The following is a 16,331-nucleotide window of genomic DNA, read 5'->3' on the forward strand; positions in this document are numbered from 1 at the left end:
AAATACACTCACTGCACCTAGCAACTGTGCACTATCCATTGTGATTTAAACAGAGATAATATAGGAGAAAGAAATTAAACTTTATGTTATACATATATGCATGTGATATCTGTACATACATGGTTATATATCTATACATATTTACATATCTATAGATATATGTTTACATGCCGCATTAGTCATAGTTTTCTGGAGGAACAGAAGTGGTAGAATGAATATATTTCCAATAGATAGATAGATAGATAAAGAGGTAGATAGATACAGAGAGGGGGATTTAGTAGAGCAGCTTACAGGCTGTGGTCCAGCTAGTCCAACAATGGCTGTCTATCAATAGAAGGTAGTACCAAAATCCAGTAGCTATTCAGTCCATGAGGCTGGATATCTTGGTTAGTCTTCAGTATGTGCAAAGTCCCAAAGTAGTAGGCTCTAATGCCAGCAAAGAAGTGAACTTGCCAGTGAGAGTAAGAACAAGCGGGCAAAGACAGCAAGCTTCCTTCTTCCTTGTCCTTTATACAGGTTTCCAGCAGAAGGTGTGGCACAGATTAAAAGTCGATCTTCTCCCCTCGGTAAATTGGGAGCATGGGGACCATGAGAGAAAGGGAGGGGAAAGAAAGGGAGGGGAGTCCCATAGCATCTGTCACTCACGGTGGTGGTGGTGCCTCCGCAGCAGCGGCCTGCTATATTCAGGCCCAAAACTTGCCCTGGACATTCTGAGTACCATTCAGAAGTTTATCAGTGAAGACCACCTGCCACACCTTCTTCTTTATGGCCCTCCGGGGACAGGAAAGACATTCACCATCCTGGCCTGTGCCAAGCAGCTGTACAAAGATAAAGAATATGGCTCCATGGTCTTGGAGCTGAATGCTTCCAATGACCGAGGAATTGATATCGCTTGGGGGCCAATCCTCAGCTTTGCCAGCACAAGGACAATCTTCAAGAAAGGATTTAAGCTTGTGATCCTGGATGAAGCTGATGCCATAACTCAAGATGCCCATAATGCCTTGAGACAAGTGATCGAGAAGTTCATAGAGAACACCAGGTTTTGCCTCATCTGTCCAAGATTATCCCTGCCTTGCAGGTAAGGTGCACAAGGTTCCGATTTGGCCCTCTGACGCCTGAACTCACGGTTCCTCATCTGGAGCATACAGTAGAAGAGAAGAATGTTGATATAAGTGAAGATGGAATGAAGGCCCTTGTCACTCAGTCCAGTGGAGATATGCGAAGGACTTTGAACATTCTGCCAAGTACCAATATGGCCTTTGGAAAGGTGACAGAAGAGACTGTCTACACCTGCACCAGGCATCTCCTTAAGACAGACATTGCCAACATTCTGGACTGGATGCTGGATCAAGACTTCACCACTGCCTACAGAAACATCATGGAACTGAAGACTCTGAAGAGCCTGGCTTTGCATGACATCCTGACCGGGGTTCACCTGTTTGTGCAGAGTTGACTTTCCATCTTCAGTTCGGATACATTTATTGACCAAGATGGCAGACACTGAGTATAGACTTTCCATTGGCACCAATAAGTAGATACAGCTGAGCTCCCTCATTGCTACTTTTCAAGTCACCAAAGACCTGATATTCTCAGAGGCCTAACCACTCCAAGGCCCGCTGACCGTGCCTCAGGCCCTTCAGTGACAGAGGACAGAGGACTTGCTTACTGGTGAAGTACTGTCCTGGACTACTGGATAAAGGTAGTCACAGAAGTCTCTCCCCAGGCATTTGGGCAGTGCTATCTGTGGCTGTTTAGAGCAGGACCTACCAAGCAACTTTAATCTGTAACTATCCACACTATTTGTGGATAAATAATAAAAAAATATAAAAAAAAAATCTTTTGGGGGGGCGGGGAGAAGGGAGGGGAGCAGAGAAAAATGCAAGCTCAATAAAATCAATAATTTTTTTTAAAAAAGTGGATCTTCCCACCTCAAAAGATTTAGATTAAAGGCAGGTCTTTCTACTGCAAATGATTAAATTAAGAAAACTCTCTCACAGGTGTGCCCAGCTGCTTGGGTTTCAGTTAATTCCAGACGTAGTCAAGTTGAAAAGCCAAGAATAGTCATCACACCAATTTATACACATTCACATAGCCATTCTCTTCAATGGGTTTTCCATAGTAAAAAGATACAACCAATCATGTGTCAAAAGCTGTACAAATATTGCGTGTTAAATATATACATACACTGTTCTTGTCATCATTTCCTAAAGAATGTAAAGTAACAACTATTTACATTGTATTAAGTATTATAAGTAATCTAGAAGTTATGTAGAGTCTACAGGAGGATATGCCTAAATTATATGCAAATAGTATGCCATTCAAAATCAGGAACTTGAGCATCCATGAATGTTTATATCTATAAGGGACTAGGATCAATCTGTGGAAGACATCATATGCAATGAAACATACACACACATATGTTTACATTCATGCATATATATGTATACACAAATATATATTCAAATAATTTTACAATTTGATCACAAATTAACAGTTTGCATATGTGCACAATCCTGAGAAATAAAATTTTGTCTTCAGGAAATGTATTCAGGGATTCTAGTTAGGCAGGTAAACATAATCAGTTTTTCAAAGCAGTTATAAAAATACAAGGCAGAGAGTGCACAGATATGAGAACATTAGAGACCACACAAAAATCCATGCAACAAATGGCAGGACAATAGCCCATAAATGGGGAGGGCGGAGCATCTTCAGGAGACTTTGAGGGACAAAGTCAGCATACTTAGTGCCTTAATGACACAGAGGAAGAGGAACATCAGCCTTCTTAACACAGGCAACTAGTGATGGATGGGACGGAAATACTATTAACTAAGTCAAAAAGAGAAAGAAAAGATGGTATGATTAGATTCAAGTTTGTGGAAGGTCCTCTGAAACTGAGATTACACTAAATATTTGAGAATCTATTTATCAATGATAGCTGGATATTTAAGAAGACACAAATTCACCCTCGCAAAATGCCTGAAAAAGGGTAAGGGAAAGAACAGAACCTGTGAAATGCTAAATTTGATGACACAGGATGTTAGGACAAGACTACAGATTTAACGGCACAGACATTTGAATGAGTATTAGCCAACAGATTGCTAAATTTAAAACAGGAGCAGGAAAGGGGAAGCAGTTTTACCTGAGGGAAATCTGTGCAAATCCAGAGTGTCTTGGCATGCACATCCTCCCACACTGACAAAGCCACCTTGCCTGATCAAGCCTTCCTGAGAGAATGAGGAAGGATAAGAGCTTAATGTGAAAGGAAACCTGGCCTTCTCAAGCGGTTGGTCTGCAGTTCTATGCCACTGCCCTCCTACAAACACCTGCTCCCCCTCTAACTTACACCTTATCCACAGAACGTTGGTCTTTTCGCGGCCTGATTCAGTCAGTCATGAAGTCACTCCCTAAAATGCATCTCTGCAAGGCAATCAGTCTGCCATTGACACCATGCGTCAGACCTGGACAACAGCCTCCTGGACAGTCATCTATTCTGCCGTGGTCGAAGCCCCCCATGCAAATCAGGCCTTTGGATTCTTGAGATTCCTCTCACTTCAGAAGTAATTTCTCAGGCTGCTCAGTTACAGAGTAAACGATCCTGATAGAAGACTTGGATTTGACCATGGTCTCTAAAACCTCATTGTCTGCAGTAATAAAGCTGAGATCAAATAACTGCAGATGTATTCTGTATGTTTTTAATTGTCATAACTGTTAACCATCATTAGGTATATCAAGTCTCTGGAGCTTGTTTTGTGGTCCATGAGTCATGATTTAATGGCGAAGTGATTTTGCCTCATTTTCACCTTCACTCACAAAACAAGTAGGAAATTAACTGGAAGAAATGCAAAACATTGTAGCAGACAAAGCTTGTATTTCAATGAGCTATGCGGAAAGTATTTAAAATTTAAAAAAATTATACACATTAAAGGTGACACCCCCATAAATATAGTGAGAGTTTGATGTTGTTTCCATAAGCCGTTAGTTCTCAACCTGTGTGTCCGGACCCCCTTGTGGGTTAAACAACCCTTTCACAGGGGTTATTCATTAAACCTGGGATTTTTCTAATTCGGTTTGATTTGTTCTGATTTGGATTGTTGCGTTGGTGGAGAGATTTATTGGGCTGTAAATAAAAACTTTTCACTGGTTAAAACTTGTTCCAGACACTGGCCTTAATAAAGCCCACTAGCCATGAGGGAGAAAAGTCATCATCGCTCTGCAATACTTCGGATCTGTGTCTGAGTGGAGCTCGGGAGAAAAGGAAGGGGGAAAGAATTGGCTGAATGTTTAAACATTTTAACATCAAGGCCTTCTAACCCATGAAGGAAATGATGGTGAAACTAGCAAGTTCCAAAGAAGGTGAGGAATGAAGGGGGGGAAAAACACAGCAGTCAGAGGAAGGAAAGTAGATGTCAGCTCTCACATTTCAAAGTCAGGAGTGGAAATGGGACGGTTGACAGTGAACTCAACTTTACACACACCCTAAGTATTTGAGAACAGGAATATGATTTCTTGACGGAATTCTTGGTTTGAGAAAGCACTGTCTATTATTAGGTGTTTGGTACGAAAGCATGAGAAGAAACAGAGAGACAGAGGCAATCATTCCCACCTAACAGGAAAGATGTGAAGTATTACAGAAGGGATGAAGAATAGGAGCGTAGACCAGCCCTCCTGCTCACAGCACTCAGTATTTCCAGGAGCTTTGCAGCCATTTCTTTCTACAGAGGCCTAATATGATAACCCAAACTGAGTGGGACGCCGGTTAGCAAGGAAACATGGTACCAGGACAAGAATAAATCTCAGTTGTTTTCTTATGTGACCACGGGATAATTTTTAAACACAAATGTTTTTCTTGGTTTTGTTTCTGTCACGTGAGCCCATTTTTTAGTTGCTGAAATGCATGCTTATTTACTCCTAAGCACTTAAAGGAAAAACAGCCGTATTTCTCAAGTGAAGCAGGCTTCTCTTTGCTAGGCATGGATCACATTAAGTGGGGGCTGCCAGGCAAATGAGATCAGATTTGAGACAACACATTCTGTCTGTGGATTTACCTCCATTCAAGTTGGAAGAAAACTGCCCCAAAATAATGGTATGCAATTCCACCTGAGAACAAAATTATTAGATCTGAAAAAATAAATACTTCTTCCCATTCCAGCCAACTACTAAAGGATTCTGCAGAGGAAGCGTATGGACATGAATTAGTTGTAGCGTTCTTGCTATTGCGTTAAAATGATTCTACCAATGTCACGACATCAGCATTTCACACCAAACTGTAACACAGGAGCAAGGGAAGACCCTGAAATGGCTGTGAAAGTCATCATTTGAAGGACAATGTTTACAAGGCTACTTCGTCACATTATGATATAAAATGGCAGTGTCACTAGGGTAAATGTTGCAGGCTAGCAGGTTTTATTTTGGGCAGGCCATTAAAGGACTGAGACGGCCAAATTCATCTTTCACTTGAATTGGTTTCAATAACCCAATTACAACCAGCTGATTCATCCCATTGATGTCTCTAACAGGAAGATAACTTCTTGGACTATCACCTTAAGAAATTATTTAATTACAATTTCGACAATATGTAAAGTGTTCCTGCCAGGACCACCTAAAAACTTACTTACAGTCAGATGATAGACAGACATGTCAGAGCAAAACCCTAACAAATGAATTTTCTAGAAAACAAAATAAGAGGGGTACACATAAGTGCTTACTCTACCAACAACAGTCCATTCCCAGCTCTAACAGAGCTGTAAACAAGCAAAATATCTGTCCCATCTTCAAGATGGGGTTCACATTCTCTTGTTAACTTCAGAAAAAAAATTTAAACAATTGTTATGAAAATTGGCAGTACAGTTAGGCAGGATATCAAGCCACAGGGTTTTGCAATTGTAAGTGATGAATAGCTAGGTAAAGTATGTTGTTAATCCTAACAAAAGTAGTAAGAAATGGTAAAGTATTGTTGGTATTCATAATAAAAGTAGCAAGAGTTAAGTGACTAATATGCTACCTTAAAGCCTTCAGAAGATGATGCCATAAAAGAGATTGGTTAGTAATAGGAATTAATGAGCAGAACATGTCCCTTCTCTGGCCGTATTTACTTGTAATAAGCTTCTCTTTGATTCATATTTTATAACAATGGTCTAGCCACAGCAGGACAATGCAGCAGGAGAAACATTTAATTTGGAATAGCCAGGTTGAAACTCCAGTCTGAATTTAAGAAATTACTTATCTTATTCTAAATATAAGAAACTGGATTATGAGACGGTCTGGGAGGATGCCCCATCACAGGGGAAAACACAAAATCATTTGTGGTTTACCCTGAAGATGTCAGTGGAAGTCACAGGGCACACAGAAGCTTCTGTGTGATGCCTTACAGCCATCTCATTGTTTGCTAGGAAAGCCTTGTCACAGTGGAGTAGGAAAAGCCCTTTCTGTCCCTTGTTATTGTCCATCCATAACTTACGTTCATTCGCTGTCTTACGGTTCTAAGTAACACATTCATATGGTTACTTTCAAATCCTGTACTCTAATTCCATTTGTGGACGGTGCCAACACCTCTGCTCATATTATAACATGAACTTAAGTAAACTGAAGTTTATAGTCTCGTTACAAAGATGAGGATAGAAAAGTCAGCCAAGTGTGCACAGTGATTCCTAAATACAGTGTGCAGAACAACTCGGGAAACCCAGGAAGGATACAAACTTGGACCCACCCAGTTACAGACAGATCTGGGGTCCACACAGCTATCTGCACTTTTATTAGCTCTTTGGGAATTCTGTACCATGTGTTTTGATCATATTCACTCAATTAAAATTACTTTGAGATTTCATCTTACCCCAGTCAAACTGATTAAGATACAGAAAGGAAGACAAATGCTGGTCCAGATATGGGGATAGAGGAACACCTTTTCATTGGTGGTAGGAAGGCAAACTGGTGCAGTCGCCATGGAAACCACAATGGACACTCCTCAAAAACACTAAAAATAGATCTACTACATGACTCAGCTATACCCCTCTTGGATCCATATGAAGAACTCTGTATCCTACTACAAAGATACCTGCCATCCATGTTTATTGCTGGTCTATTCACAAAAACTTGGAAGTGGAAATGGCCCAGGCATTCATCAGTTGATGAATCCCAATAATGACTGTGTAGTGCATTTACACAGTAATCTATATTTTGCCAGCACCTCTAGGTAGCTCTAATACACAGAGTCCAAAGACCACACACACTGGGAAAACCCAGGGAGTGAGAGATCCTGCTTCGAGTCTCAGAGTAGGGTTTGACTCAAGATCCAGCCCTTTGGAGCTGTGGGAGCTTAGATTAAGAGGTAGTCTGATGGGGTTTTTTTGGAGGGTGTTGTTTGTTTGCTTGGTTTTGGCTTTTTTAATTTTGTGTTTTGGGGGGCTGGAGGTTGGTTTTTTATTTATTTATTTATTTGTTTATTTATTATTTTTGGCTTTTCTGAGGAAGATTTCTCTGTGTAACAGTCCTAGTTGTCCTAAAACCAGTAGCTCAGACTGGCCTCAAATTCTCAGAGATCCGTCTACCTCTTCCTCCTGAGTGCTGAAATTAAAGGCATGTGCCACCACTACCATTTAATGGTTTTAGTACAGCATTCTACCAGACTTTCAAAGAAGAGATAGCACCAGTACTCATCAAATTATTCCACAAAGCAGAAACAGAAGGAACAGTGTCAAATTTATTTTACAAGACCACAGTTACTCTGATACCAAAAACACACAATGATGCCACAAAGGAAGAGAATTACAGAACAATATCCCTGATGAACTTTGATGTAAAGATACTCAGTAAAACACTCAAAAACCAAATCCAATAACACACCAAAAAGGTCATTCAACATGATCAAATGAGCTTCATCCCAGAAACTCAAGAATGGTTCAACATGAAGCCAAATTAATAAGAACTCAGAGACAGATATTGGAGTTCAACCTGAAGACCAGAAAAGCAAAGCAGCCAGTCACTGGCTCTTACCTCGACTTCAGTCTGAAAAATGGTGATCCTGCCTCCAGGAATCTCAGAGTGTGACTGAGATTGAGAGCTGTCTCCTCCCATCTTATATTCCTCTCTAGCTCTGGGATTAAGGGCATACACCACTACCCCCTGGTTTCTACGGCAAACTAGCATGACTACTGGGATTAAAGGTGTGTGTCATTGCTCCCTGATCTGTAAGGCCGGCCAGTGTGGCTGTTTTACTTTTCTGATCTTCAGGAAAGCTTTATTTATTAAAATATAAATAAAATGCCACTAGATCAACATATGAAAATCTGTCAATATAATCCACCATATAAACAAACTGAGAGAAAAAGTCACATGATCATCTCATTAGGTACTGAAAAAGCCTTTGAAAAAATTCATCACACCTTCATGATATAGGTCTTGGAGAGATCGGGGATACAATGAATATACCTAAACATAATAAAAGCAATACACAGCAAGTCAATAGCCAACTTCAAATTAAATGGAGAGAAACTCAAATTCAATCCCACTAAAATCAGGAACAAGTCAAAGTATCGCTATTTGCAGATGACTTGATAGTACATAAAAAAAAAATCCCATAAATCATAACAGGGAACTCCTACAGCTGATAAACACCTTTAACAAAGTGACTGAATAAAAAATAAACTCAACCCCACCAGCTTCAACTACACCTGGACCTACAACAACCACCAGCCCTACCGGTCCCACCAGTTCCAGCTGCACCAAACCAACAATGACCACCAGCCCCACTGACCCCAACAGCACCTGGAGAGACAGCACCAGTGACTACTGGAGCCACAGGTCCCAACTGCAACCAGAGAAAGAGACTCCAAATGCACCTGGAAGAAAAGTGATGGCCTGAATTATAGGCTGCACCTGTGTGGATTGGAGGAAGAGATGGGTATGCAACAGTGTAAGGATACACTCACCAACACAAAGAGCAATAGATTCCACCAGATCTAGTAGTCCTACAACAGCAAGACCTGAACATCCAAACACAGATGAAGTGGAAAGAAAATGGCCTTAAAAATAACTTTGTGAAGATGATAAAGGCCCTCAAAGAAGAAATAAAAAAATCCCTTAAAGAAATGGAGGAAAAGAAAAAGAAAAAGTGGAAAAAAATAGTAAATCTGTTATAGAAAGCCAAGAAAAAACAACCAAACAGGTGAAGGAAACAGTTCAATACTTGAAAATTGAAGTAGAGACAAAAAGAAAACACAAACAGAGGAAATTCTGGAAATGGAAAATCTGGGTAAATGAACAGGAACTACAGATGCAAGCATAACCAACAGAATACAAGAGATGGAAGAGAGAATCTCAGGAGTTGAAGATACAATAAAGGAAATAGATTCATTGACCAAAGAAAATGACAAATCTAGAAAATTCTTAACACAAAACATCCAGAAAAATTGGGACACCATGAAAAGATCAAACATAAGAATAATAAGAATAGAAGAAGGAGAAGAATTCCAGTTCAAAGACACAGAAAATTTTTATATTCAACAAAATCATAGAAGAAAACTTTTCCAACCTAAAGAAGAATATACCTACGAAGGTAAAAGAAAAAAGCTTACAGAATACCAAATAGACTGGACCAAAAAAGTCCCCTCACCATCTAATAATCAAAACACTAAACATACAAGACAAAAAAATAATATTAAGAGTTGCAAAGGAAAAAAGCCAAGTAACATATAAAGTCAGATTTATCAGAATTGCACATGACTTCTCAATGGAAACTCTAAAAGCCAGAAGGTCCTGGACAGCTGTGCAGCACATACTATGAGACCATGGGGGCAAGACCATACTACTATACCCAGCAAAGCTTTAATCACCATATTTGGAGAAAATAAAATATTCCATGACAAAAACAGATTTAAACATTACCTATCCATGAATCCAATCTCACAAAAAGTACTAAAAGATAAACTCCAACCCAAGGGAATTATCTGCACCCACAAAAACACACTCAATAGATAACCTCACACCAGCAAACCCCAAAGAACGGAAACACACAAACACTACTACAAAAAAAAAACAGGAATTAACAATCACTGATCATTAATATCTCTTAATATCAATGGACTCAACTCACCTATAAAAAGACACAAGATAACAGAATGAATACAAGAAACACCTCAACCTCAAAAACAGACATTACCTCATAGTAAAGGATTGGAAGATTTTTCAATCAAATGGACCAAGAAAAAAGTGGATGTAAGCTATCCTAATATTTAACAAAATAAACTTCGAACTGAAATCAATCAAAAGAGATGGAGAAGGACACTTCATACTCATCACAGGAAAAATATCAAGATGAAATCTCATTGTAGCTACAAATATTCTCCAATCTGCTGGCCCCCTGGACCAGTTTCTTTCTACCCACAATTCCTGCTCACTAGCTTCTGTAGTTGCTAATGAAATAATCATTCTGAGGCTCAATATTAATTATATACTCTTTGGCCGATTAGTTCATGCTTCTTATTAGCTAAGTCTTACATCTAAAATTAACCCATTTCTATTATTTTATATTTTGCCATGAAGCTCATGATTTGTTACCTCTTGCTTCTTGGGCAGCTATATGACATCTGTCTGACTCCTCCTTCTTTCCTCTATGTCTGCTTGGATTTCCCACCTTGCTAATATTCTGCCCTGTCATGAGCCAAAACTCTTTATCAACCAATGATAATAAAACATATTCACAGCTTACAGACAGGAATCCCACATCACTCAATTCTGAAATCTATGCCCCAAATACAAGAGCACTCACATTTGTAAAAGAAACATTACTAAAACTTAAATAACACATCAAACTCCACCCACTAATAGTAGGAGACTTCAAAGCCCCACTCTCACCAATGGATAGGTCTGACAGACAGACAGACAGAAACTTAACAGAGAAATAAGAGAACTAACAGATGTCATGACTCAAATTGACTTAACAGACATCTATAGAACATTCCACCAAAACACAAAAGATTATACCTTCTTCTTGGCACTTCACAAAACATTCTCTAAAACTGATCACATACTAGGTAACAAAGAAAACCTCAACAGATACAAAGAAAATTTGGAATAACCCCCTGTATCTTATCAGATAATCTAACTTAAAGTTAGAATTCAACAACACTAATTACAAAAAGGCTACAAACTCATAGAAATTTAACACTGCTCAGCTGAGTAACCCTTGGGTCAAGGAATAAATAAGAAAAGAAATTAAAGACTTCCTAGAACTCAAGAAAAATGAATGCACAACATCCTCAAACCTATGGGACACTATGAAAGCAGTGCTAAGAGGAAAGTTTATAGCACTAAATGCTGACATAAAGAAAGTTGAGAAATCCCACACTAGAGACTTAACAGTGACCCTGAAAGTTCTAGAACAAAAACAGACTCACCCAGGAGGAGTAGATGATAGGAAATAATCAAATTGAGGGCTGAAATCAATAAAATAGAAACAAAGAAAACAATACAAAGAATCAATGAAACACAGAACTGATTCTTCAAGAAAATAAACAAGATAGACAAGCCTTTATTTCAACTAACCAAAAGGCAGAGAGAGAATATCCAAACTAATAAAATCAGAAATGAAAATGGGGGCATAACAACACACACTGAGGAAATCCAAAAAATCAAGTCATACTTCAAAAACCTGTACTCCACAAAACTGGAAAATCTAAAAGAAATGAACAACTTTCTGGATAGATACCACTTTCCAAAATCAAACTAAGACCAGATAAACAATTTAAATAGACCTATAACCCCCAAAGGAGTAGAAGCAGTCATCAATAGTCTCCCAGTCAAAAACAGTCCAGGATTGGTGATTTCAGCATAGAGTTCCACCAGAACTTCAAAGAGTTGATACCAACACTCCTCAAATTGTTCCACACAATAAAAAAGAAGGGATATTGCCAAACTCTTTTTATGAAGTTACAGTTGCACTGATACTCAAACCATATGAAAACTCAACTAAGAAAGAAAATTATAGACCAGTCTCCCTCACGAACACTGATGCAAAAATACTCAAAAAAATACTGACAAACTGAATCCAAGAACTCATCAGAAACATCATTCACCATGATCAAGTAGACTTCGTCTCAGAGATGGAGGGATAATTCAACACGCAAAAATCTGTCAGTATAATCTACCATATAAATAAACTGAAAGAGAAAAAACATATGATCATTAAATGCTGAAAAAGCATTTGACAAAATCCAACACCCCTTCTTGATAAAGATCTTGGAGAGAATGGGGGTCCAGGGAACATATCTAAACATAATAAAGACAATATATAGCAAGCCAACATCCAAAATCAAATAAATGGAGAGAAACTCAAAGAGACTCCACTAAAATCAGTAACAAGACAAGGCTGTCCCTTTCTCCATAGCTATTCAATACAATACTCAAAGTTCTAGCTAGAGCAATAAAACAACAAAAGGAGATTGAGGGGCTATATATTGGAAAGGAAGAAGTGAAATTTTCACTATTTGAAGATAATAAGATCATATATATAAGTGACCCCAAAAATATTACCAGGGAACTCCTACAGCTGATAAGCATCTTCAGTAATGTTGCAGGATATAAGATAAACTCCAAAAAAAAAATCAGTAGCCCTCCTATATACAAACAATAAAAGAGAAAGAAATCAGAGAAACATCACCCTTTACCATAGTCACAAATAACATAAAATATCTTAGGATAACCCTAACCAAACAAGCAAAAGACCTGTATAACAAGAACTTTAAGTCTTTGAAGTAAGAAATTGAAGATATCAGAAAATAGAAAGATCTCCCATGCTCTTGGATAGGTAGGATCAACATAATAAAAATGGCACTCTTACCAAAAGCAATCTACAGATTCAATGTAATACCCATCAAAATCCCAACACAATTCTTTACAGGCCATGAAAGAACAGCACACAACTTCATATGGAAAAACAATAAATCCAGGATATCCAAAACAATCTGGTACAAGAAAGGAACTTCCAGAGGCATCACCATCCCTGACCTAAAGCTCCACTATAGAGCTATACTATATAGCTCTACTATATAGCGCCACTATAGAGCTAATGAAAAAAGACAGATGAAACCATGGAATCTAATTGAAGACCCTGATATTAACTTACACACCTATGAACATCTGATTTTTGACAAAGTTAAAAGTATACAATGGACAAAAGAAAGCATTGTCAACAAATGGTAATGGCATAACTGGATGTTAACACGTAGAAGAATGCAACTAGATCTATGTTTATCCCCATGCACAAAACTCAAGTTTGTTCTGTTTTTGAATTTTCAAGGTGCTGGTGATTGAACCCAGGGTTTCACACACGTTAGGCAAGTAGTCCTCACGGAACCCCCTCCTCAGCCCTTAAAATGTCTGTTGTAAAAGGCAGCCTCATTAGCTCTAGCCACACAAAGAAAAAAAATCTGAAAAGGCTAATTTATAGCAACCATTCTTATCACAGGGTAATTATTTACAAACTAACCTACCATGAGGAACCTTAATTCATTGAGTAAGTTAATATTTTAAAAACATTTCAAGATCTGACAAGATGGCTTGGTGATTAAATGCACAACTCTAAAAGGCTGGACAACTGGAGTTCGTTCCCCGAGTTCCTACACATTGTTCTCTGACCTCCATTCACACGCATTCAATGGCACACACATGCACGTTCATGCACACGCAAACAAAAGTAATTTAAAAATCACCCCCAACTCATCAAATGTAATTCAAACTTTCAATAAAAAAATCTATCAGCTTTTATTGAAAACTATTTGCTTATCACATAACCCCAGATCCTTGCAGAGTTCCAGGAACAGATTAATAGCTTCAGATAAAAACCTGTTCAGTTAAACAGGAGAGAGAGAGAGAGAGAGAGAGAGAGAGAGAGAGAGAGAGAGATAGCTTTCTGATGACAATTAGCATCTACTTTTTTATTAGAAACAAAAACAGTTTTTTAAAAAGAATATGTACACAGCAAAGAGTTGGGAGGGTTGTCTCTTTTTTATTTTATTTTATTTTATTTTGAGATAATATAATTACAACAGTTCCCACTTCCCTTTCCTCTCTCCAACCTTCCCATGTACCTATCTGTGCTTGTCCTTTCATTCAAATTTATGACTTTTTTCATTAATTGCTGTTACATACATGTATGAATATACACACACATTCCTAAATGTACAAATAATTCCTGCTCTGTGTAATGTTTCTGTGTGTGTGTTTTCAGGACTGACTGTTTGGTACTGAGTAACCAACTGGTGTGATCTTCCCTGGAGAAGACTTTCTCCTACTCTCTGCCTTTCTTAGTTGTTCCTTGTGTGGGGATGAGGTCTCCTGGACTTTCCCCTGTCCACTTTACCAGTGCCTGTTGTCCTTGTCCTTGTCCAGTTCACATTTGGGTGGTCACGTTGATGAGACTTTAAGGGTGTAGTTTGTGACATTACTAGGAAACCCAATCCCATAGTCAACTCCCTAGTCCTCTATCTCTTACAATATTTCCACCCCTCTTCCATAACATTTCCTGAGCCATAGGTAAGGAGTGTTTTGTAGATGTATCCACTGGGACTGGGCTATTCTTCTCTGCATTTTGATTTGTTTATATAATTATTCTCATTGATGTGGGTGTAAGGATAAATATCTAGAGTGTCATTAGGGACTGTATTGGTTTAATAAAGCAGTAGTGTATATTCTCCTCCAAATCCATGACTGGCTGAACTTGCAGTACCATGCACAATTTCACTCTTGTCCAGTGGGTCAAAGATCCATTTTGTTGAAAATCTTTGTTTTTATTTTCAGATGACTCCATCACTCTAAAAAAAATGCAACCAAATCCATTGTTCTGGTTTCCTGGTGAATGACCAAATTACATAAGCAGAAGTAAACTAAACACTGCACATGTCAATCAATAGTCAGCTTGGGTAATCTGATTTGACTTCATAGGAACCTCGGTAACTTCGTTAAATTCTCATTAAATGGCTGAAGAGAAGATCACAAGTGCTGATGCTCTAAAGCCTGTCTTCTTCCTCTTTCCAGACTTGTTTGCCTGGGTCCTTATAGGGTCACCTGATCCTCAAGGAAACATCCACATATCTGAACCCCAGAACCAAAGTAACCTAAAACTATTTGCTGATGCCCATTAATTTCTCTTCTGATAAAGAATTTTTTCTTTTCTTTTTCAGAATCTCTTAAAAATAGTTTTATCAATGCTTTGAGAATTTCATACAATGTATTTTGATCATATTCATCTTTTACTCTTTCCTCTACACCCACTCTTACTTCCTTCTGCCTCCAACTTCATGACTTCTTTTGTTAATATCCCATTGAGTCCAAGTATGCTACTCATATACCCCTGGATGAGGATCCATTAGCTGGAGTACGGTTAACCTACCATGTTAGAAAGGTGGAGTATTTTCTGAAGTGATGTTGATATATTACTATGCCCACTAAACAAAAACTACACGGAAAGCACCACACTAATCAAAGTGTTGCTCTCTGATGAACTAGAAAATGGCCTTTGCTCACGCTAGCATTCAATCCTTGTTTTTGCCAGCCGGGGATAAAATGACCAACTGACGCTTCACTTCACAAATGTGATTCCAGTTAATGCCCCAAGGGAAGCTATCATCATGTCTCCTCCAATTGCCTCCTAGGGAACAAGAGAGAAATATTTGGCCTATTAACAACAATGACTGCATTCTCTTCTGTGCCAGCCTAATTGGGACCTGTGATTCCATTCACAACTGCCCAATTCATTCAGTTCTCTGATTACTTTATACCAGTGCATTCAGAAACAATTCTGAATTAATTCTGAGTGGGAACGAATTAAATCTGGTGAACAAGAGCATCTTTCGTGGTCCTACCTGCCTAGTGTTCCTCCATCATTTTCATGTACATAGGATTAATAGTCTGCCAGAAACTCAAACTTTCAGCAATACAGAGCTAGTGATAAAGCTAGGAATTTGCCTCAAAATGAGCCAAGACTAATTTTTGCTCCAAATGTTATACTTGTTAGTTGTTCAATCTTTAGTTTGCTGCATTAAATCTCTCTAAGTCCTCAACCTAGCCATCAACAAAGATAATAATGCATATTCCATAAGTATAAACACAAAGCCATGAGAATGTGTGTGTGTGTGTGTTGTATTCAGACAACTTTAGTTACTTTGTAAACATTCTTTTAAAATGCTTAAATGAATATAATTTATACCAACTTACACTTAAAGGGTAGAAATAGAAAACTCAAGCAACAATGAAATGAAAAGACACAAGGGTTTTGTTTTACACAGACTGGCTTTTCCCTTAAGTTCAGTTGTAATTAGCTACAAGTTGGTTTCCCTTTG

At 38.4% G+C, this 16,331-nt stretch overlaps 1 pseudogene; it reads left to right on the top strand.

Annotated features, from left to right (window-relative positions):
• Positions 1 to 788: 788 nt before the first annotated feature.
• Positions 789 to 1,601, top strand: LOC125391232 (replication factor C subunit 5 pseudogene; annotated as a pseudogene).
• Positions 1,602 to 16,331: the final 14,730 nt, after the last annotated feature.

The sequence above is a fragment of the Myodes glareolus genome, chromosome 16, assembly GCF_982192425.1.
Source record: "Myodes glareolus chromosome 16, mMyoGla1.1, whole genome shotgun sequence".
NCBI classification, from domain to species: Eukaryota; Metazoa; Chordata; class Mammalia; order Rodentia; family Cricetidae; genus Myodes; species Myodes glareolus.